Raw genomic sequence first — 7,986 nt, forward strand, 5'->3', positions numbered from 1 at the left:
GCAAGAGAAGTACAGAAAGAAGAAGCAGAGATACAAAAAGAGGCAAGAGTGGTGCAGAAAGAGGGAAGAGAGGTGCACAAAGAGGCTAGAGAGTTGTGCAAAGAGGGAAGACAGGTTCAGAAAGAGGCAAGAGGGGTGCAGAAATAAGCAAGAGAAGTGCAAAAAGGGGCAAGAGAATTGCTGAAGGGAGCAACAGAGGTTTAGAAAGAAGCAATAGCATTGCAGAAGGAACTAACTGAGGCGCCGAAAGAGGCCACAGAGTGGCAGAAGGAGTCAAGAGGGGTGCAGAAAACAGGAAGAGGAGTGCAGAACAAAGAAACAGAGTTGCTAAAAGAGGCACAAAGGGTGTAGAAAGAGGCAAGAGAAGTGCCGAAAGAAGCAACAGAGGTATACAAAGAGGAAAGCATAGTACGGAAAGAGGCAAGAGAGGTACAGAAATATGCTAGACAGTTGTACAAAGAGGGAAGATGGGTACAGAAAAGGAAAGAGGGGTGCAGAAACAAGTAAGTGAACTGCTGAAAGAGAATTGCCGAAAGAAGCAACAGAGGTGTAGAAAGATATAAGAAAAGAACAGAAATAGGCAACTGAGATGTAGAAACAGGCAAGAAAGGTGCAGAAAGAGGGAAGATGAGTGAAGAAAGGAGCATGGAAAGTGCAGAATCAAGCAACAGGGATGCAGAAAGAAAGAGGCAAGAGAAGTATATAAATAAGCAACAGAGGTGCAGAAGGAGGCAAGAGAACTCCAGAAAGAAGCAGGAGAGTTGTAGAAACAGTCAAAAGAGGTACAGAAAGAGGAAACAGAAGTGCAGACAGAGGCAAGAGTGGTGGAGGAACAGGTAAAAGGGGTACAGAAATATGTGAAACAAGAGCAATGCCGAAAGAACCAACATAGGTGCACAAAGAGGCAGGACAAGTACAGAAAATAGCAGGAGGGATGCAGAAAGAAGGAAGAGAAGAAAGAAGCAACATGGGTACAGAAAGAGGCAAGAGTGTTGCATAAACAGGCAAAAGGGGTGCATAAAAAACAACATAGGTGCAAAAAGAAGCAAGGGTGGTACAGAAAGGGGCAAGAGAAATGCAGAAAGAGGCAGGTAAAATGCAGAAAGAAGACAGTGAGGTGCAGGTAGACGAAGAAAGGTACAGAAAGACAGAAGAGAAATGCAGAAAGAGGCAAGACAGGTACAGAAAGAACAGAGGTTTTGCACTATTATTACCAATTTAACAACCATGTTTAGCAATAAAAAACACATGACCATTCCAGCTTTGCTAAGGGCCTTCCACCACACTGTAACACATAAAGCTGCATTTTTAGGAACATTTGAGACGTTTGAGCTAGAAACGATTCACATCTTCAGATTATGCAGCAGATGATGGAATATTTTTCAAATGTGGAAAATGTTTAATTATGTGACAATTGGTGCAGCCGACAAAATGACTAAATCGAGAATGCGTCCGTAGGTAGTAGAGTTGTAATGTTACATAACCAATTACTGTGCCAATAGAACTGAATAGACCAACAAATTCTGTAAGGTATAAAAATCCACTCTGGTGTTGAATTAAAGAGTGGGCATGTGTGGTAAATTCCGTTCCGTTTGCGGACTTTGGGTAATTTTGCGTCGGCGGAGAATGCGGAAGTGCCCAAAATTCTGCGTCCCGCGATTTTTTGCATGTTCTCGCTTTCAAAATGCGTGTTCGCAAGATATTTCTCCCCAAACACTCAAACAGCTTTAACGAACAGAAAAAAAGCATTGTGAATGGTCCTAACAGACAATTCTGTGTGTTTGGTGAACTTTTACGTGATTTTTTACCATTTTGCAGAGTATTGCGGAGCGCGACCATGCAAATTCCGCCGACCCCTCGTAAAGAGATAAATGCAGGAGGAAGGAGAAATTGAACTGACACGAGACGTCCAGTTGACAATAAAGTACTGCCAACAAGCAACAAGGCCCTTTCCGTGCCTGAGAAGCCTAAACCTGAAATACCATTAACAAGATGCATTGGAACAGTAACTATAGTGTGTGTATGCTTCAGAGCAGTGTGACACAAAGCAAGCACGCTCTCTTGGTCCATGTGCATTTCATTTGTATTTCCCGTTGCAGCAATTGAATATTAGCATGATTAGGGTATGGCATCGTTTTGTGAAAGTAAAGAAATCGGGGCCACACCCTCCGGCTTTCAACCAAAACAACAACTAATTAGAAAGCAGTGAGCTTCATACACACCATACCTGCTGCAGTATTTATAGCTGCTTAGCTGGATTCTTCCTCAGACTTTCTATAGACTTTGTAAAAAATCAAATGGGATTTGAAATGTGTTCTATTTTTTGTTCTATTTTAAAATAAAAATATTTAAAACAAAATGCTAATGCCGAGATTAGGGCACATTTGGGATTCCTAACTGTAGTTCTAAATGGTAACTGGGGCGGTGAGGCAGGAAGGTTACAGCAGAGAACCCCTTCAGCAGACAGGTTCTTCCTGGCTGCTCTGCTGTATAAGGAAAGGCTCAATGAAGAGAAAGCCGGCGCAGCCGGAAATAAATAAAAACCCTTCAAAGTGATTGTGTGTGGGTGTGTGGGCTTCGGTGTTTGGGAAATAGTTTGCGTATGTGTGAGGGTGTGCATGCGGTTTATGATTGTATGTGCTTGAATGTGTGCCTAGGTGTCTACAGAAAGGTTGTGTGCGTTTGGTTTGCTTAGGTGACTCTGTGGGGTGTTGTGTGTGTTTGGATGTGTATAGGGAGTTTGCGTGTGTGTGTTTGATTGCACGTGTGTTGATAGGGAGATTGAGTTTGTGTGCTTATATAGGGAGCTTGTGTATGTGTGCCTGAGTTTGTATGTAGCGAGGGAATGTATGTATATGTGCTTGTATGTGTGAAAGGCTCTTTGTGTGCATGCACGTGGGCGAGAGTTGTGTGTATGGGACATTTGTGTGAGAAGGATTGTGTGTACGTGTTTGGAGACAGTGTGTTTGATCTTAATATAGCCCATTCTGAGGGTTCTCAAGGGTTTTTCTTTTTTCTCACCAACTAGTAATATGGTGCCAGGCCTGAGCATGATGCAAATGAATGAATACTGCAGAATAGCAAGGGGAGCGTGGGAGCTTTTGCCCCTCTGGTGGGTAGTAAAAGAAAGCCACAATTGGGGTGCAATGGGCTGCTAACACCTCTGGGCTTCGGTGCCACTACTCCTGCTGCACTGTTGAATGCTAAGCCCCTGAACTGATATCATCTCATAAGTAAAAATTAAACAGAGTCGTAACCTAGCGTCACTGTGTCCATTGAACACTGTGTGCGTGTAGTGAACTTTCCCTAGTGAAAAGGTGAAATAAACTGAGCTGCTTAATCGGGAACGGACAACAATAAATTAAAACAAAATTAGCAAGTTGTGTTTTTGTAAAGCATGTTTTTCTTTCACCTCAATAGAATATGATGGTGATGAATTAGAATTTGTGTTACGTTGTCACTGTTTTTTTTTTTTTTGCAGTTTTATGTAGCGCAAACTCGACCCGAAAGTAATGCGCACCAGTTACTTCAATGACACATTCATATTTTTGGTATGCACAGGGAGGTTAAGTGAGGTGCCCCTTTGCTGCAATCTTGCCACTGATTCTGCCGATATCTAGAGGGGACTTCAAACCCCAGCAAGCCCTGCCTTGAGTTCCAGGAGGCGCTGATGCTGCTGTGTGCGCCCGAAGGCGTACAAATTGACTTTCAGCACCCGCATCATGGGAGCCGCTTTGCCTCAATCTTTCCATTGATCCTGTTGGAATCTAGAGGGGACTTCAACCCCCAGAAAGCACTCCTTTGTGTGCTAGGAGGCGCCAACGCGGCTCTGCGCACCTGGAGGTGTACAAATTAACTTGCGGTACTCGTTTTGCGGGAGCCGTTTTGTCGTAATTTTGCCACTCATCCTGCCGGTATCTAGAGGGGACTTCAACCCCTAGCAAGCCCTGCCTTGTACGCCAGGAGGCGCTGTCACTGCTGTGTGTGTCCAGAGGCATCCAAATTCACTTTCGGCACCTGCTTCGTGGGACGTGCACGGGCATTGCCTGATGAAGCCCAGACCAAGTGCGGGCCCGTTTGAGCCTGCCAGGAGCCGGAGGAGGCTGGGCCGGGCTACCCCCCTAAAATCAGGCTTTAAAGAGGTGCAACCCAAACTCTTTCACATTGTGAAAAAGGTACTGTGAAGTTCAAATTTTACTATCCCCTTGGTTGGCAAAGGAGAGACCCAAATACAATGGATAAACATAGGGGAGTGGTAGGAACTCTAGACGCATTCTTAGTTATAGCAGAATCGTTATTGACTCATGAAATAGAGCTAACTGAGCGGTGTCTCTCTTTGGATCCAGCCACCTTACCTAAGCAATTATCATTGGGTATTCCCTTGACTAGATTGGGGGATTCTGCACAATTATCCTTGGCCGTGGATCCCATTAATGTGTCACCAGCTCCCTAATCTTCATCCACATCTCCGATACCAGATTCAACTGCTAGGGCACAAACCTCTAAGAACTCTGCCATTAAGAAGCCAGTGGTAGAACTTGTGATGAAACAGAAACGGGGGACTGTTGGAAAAAACAAAAAGGTATCAAAGGGACTTCAAGTGATTAATTGCGCTAACCGTGCAAACAATGGGAAGAGTGACATCCTGAGGTATATTTCTGTTGGTACGCAAACTGAGGCGGCATTATTGATGCCTGTCCAAAGGGACGTAAATATCGTAGATACTATAACTGAAACCAATGCGACAGATGTAATTCCTGAAGATCTAGTAATAAGAGGGATGATAACCAGGGTCCACGATTTAGTTGAAAGAAAACTTGCAAAATTATGGGAAAAACTGAATCAGGTGGACATTGCCATAAAAAAAACGTGGTTTTGCTAAGGGGGATAGACAGGTGAATGGTGTTGATACAATAGATGTAAGAACATTAGCAGATAGTAATCCTTCTGTAACTCTATATAGAGAAGGCAGAGGTGAATGTTCTATTGATACTACCACAAATTATATGAAAGGAGTAACACATGATGTATGTAATAGATTAAAGATAGAGGCCCCCAAGGTACACAAAAAATATGTTTAGATATAGGAACAACATTGAGTACCACACACAAGAATGTGAGAGCTGATTTAAGTAATAATCGTCCAAAATGTAATACGGTTGTGTGCTTAACCTACCCCTAGCCTCATGTTCTTATGTTTTAATTTTGGCCAGGGTTCCTGCCCTTATGGAGGAGCAAAGAGAGACTTGAAGTGATCTATGTAACAAGATCATAGACTAGTTGATAAAGCATAAAGGGTTTCACCCTGTTCATGCAAAGGAGATCCTAATGGTCCGGAGAGTGGAGTGGTTAGGCCAATCTAGTAAGTGCATCAAGGGTGACAATGTAGTGATTCATTTTCGCAGAGTACAGTTGGTTCATCATATATTGAACTATTCTGAGCCAAATCTAATATCCAATACCAGCATCTGTGTACTTCCTTTGGAATACTTTTACAAACTGCAGATTGACCCCTTTGCAAATAGACCTACTCCAATCTTAATGTCTAACAGAGTTCCAAGATCTGTCAGACCTGGATGAGCAGGACTGGCAATTATCTGGATTACATTAAGAGGTGACATTTACTGAAAGGCATTTGGTCTTGAATCCCATGCCACTTGTTAAAGACCTAAATATAAGTGAAAACCTTATGGTGAATGAAGAAATAGAGAATAGTATTCGAAATGAGGATCTTACTTTTGTTGGGGATAAAGGTATATTGCATGACACTATAAATGCATCAGTTACTTCTATACTTGAGGGAAATAGGGCAATGGTGGATGCCCCTCATTCATTGCAGAATAATGGAAGTGATACTTGCAATGATTATATAAACACTAACGATAAAGTTGAATCCCAGGAAACACCAATCCCGGGAAAAGCAAAAGAAGTACTACTTGGCAAATTAAGTACGGGAAAATGCCAAACTGATTTAGGATTAATTTTGTTGAACATTGCAGGGCTGAAAAGAAATCAGGGGGCCGAAGTGTGGCAGGAGTATATTGACCAAAATGAAATAATCTTACTCCAAGAAACGTGGATGTTGGAAATACCCCATAAGGTAATATATAAAATGTTTAGTGTGGCTACTATCACCTCGGCCAGAGGGAGACCCTCAGGGGACTTTGATATTTGGGTAAAAGTTACCCTAGTTATAGATATAAAACAATTGAAATTTTGACCAAGGATATTCTGGGGATAAACATTTCAATACTTAAGAAAATAGATTTATATATTATAAATATGTATAGTAGACATAGTATAGCGAGCAAGGAGTATCAGGTTATTGAACAGTTAGATCAATTGTTTGCCTCTGTTAACTCTAGGGCTGAGGTCATTGTGGGCGTAGACTTTAACTGCACATTTGAACAAGTGGCAGGATTTTAAACTATCTTCGTAGATGTGGTAAATAACATTCCTCTGTTAGATAACAGTCCAGTACTATCTTGTAGTTGTCAAGATTGGTTTTGGGACATGGTCTTTGAGCTTGTAATGGTAGGTTGCCTGTTGATAGTCGTAACACTTCCACGTTCAGAAGGGGTAACTCTAAGAGTTGTATAGATTAAATATTGGTATCTATTGCACTATGGTCCATTCTTTGTCATTTGAAAATCGATGATAGTTCTGAGAGTGACCATTATCCATTGCGCATTGCGCTCGCTGCCGATATTTTCCAACCAGCTATTTTGAGGGCTAGAGACAATATTGAAGATGGAATAGACCCATTATTTGACAAATAATCATTGAGCTTTAAAGTGGCCTTCTATAGGGGGAAACAAGGTGGCTCTGAAACATATCTACAATATTTTTGTAGGAACTATTTCCCCGTATTTAGGTTTACCTGTTGCAGAGATCCCAATTATGAATATACATAATGGATTGGTAGAGTCCCTTAGCCCAAAAATAAGAAATTTAGAAAGGGGGCAATAGGGGTGAGTAATTCAGGTAATCTGTGGTATTACAAAGAAGGCCGTGATGCAAAAAAAGAACTTATTTTGACAGCTAAAGGTAACAATGTTGTGGCTCTAAGGGACAAAAGGAACACATATAAGAGGTTAATAACCCAAACTAAGAAAAATTGGGATGATCATATTTGGACAGAGCTAATTACTGCAGCACAAGCAAAAGACCATCTAAGCTTTTGGGGCCTTAGAGCTAAAGGCAATAAAAAGATGTACTAAAGATCTATTTTAGAACACAAATACATGGGCAAACCATTTTTCTCAAGTTTATTCTATACCTGAATGTGACATAGAGTTCAGTCCACTAGAGCATGTAATTACTGCTACTTCAGTCCCATTACATTTTAGTTTGGAAGAAACCTTGGCAGCAATAGATGCAATTAAACCAGGGAAGGCACCAGGACCAGACAAGATGCCAGGAGATCTGTGGAAACATGATAAAGAGGTTTGGGGCCCCTATATTAATTTCATAATTAACTCAGTGGCTGCAGGTGAAGCTATACCTAAATCATGGAAATAAGATGAGATTACAAATATTTTTAAAAAGGGTAACAAATACGACCCTCCACACTACCGACCGATTAGTTTAATAAATGTTGTACAGAAAATATATGCGCAGCAAATTTTAACCAAACTGAATGATTAGATTGAGGTGAATAGTATTTCATCAAGGTATCAGGCCGGTTTTAGAGCTAAAATGAGTACTATTGACCAGGTTTTTAGATTTTTTGGCATGAACTGGAAATACACAATACTCAAGAAGGGCCATTTGTATATTGCCTTTGTTGACCTAAAGGCCGCCTTTGACCTCATCCCCAGAAATATCTTTGGAAATTCCTAAAAAAATAAGGGGTACCAGGAGAAATACTCGTGCAGATAATAAGGTTGCATGAGGGTTTTCAGTGCTGTAAGGCTGGAATATGTGCTGGCCCACCTTGAAATAAAATACCAGCATTTGTAAAGTGCACAGCTACCTCCGAGTCAC

Source organism: Lissotriton helveticus, chromosome 6 (genome assembly GCF_964261635.1).
Source record: "Lissotriton helveticus chromosome 6, aLisHel1.1, whole genome shotgun sequence".
NCBI lineage: Eukaryota > Metazoa > Chordata > Amphibia > Caudata > Salamandridae > Lissotriton > Lissotriton helveticus.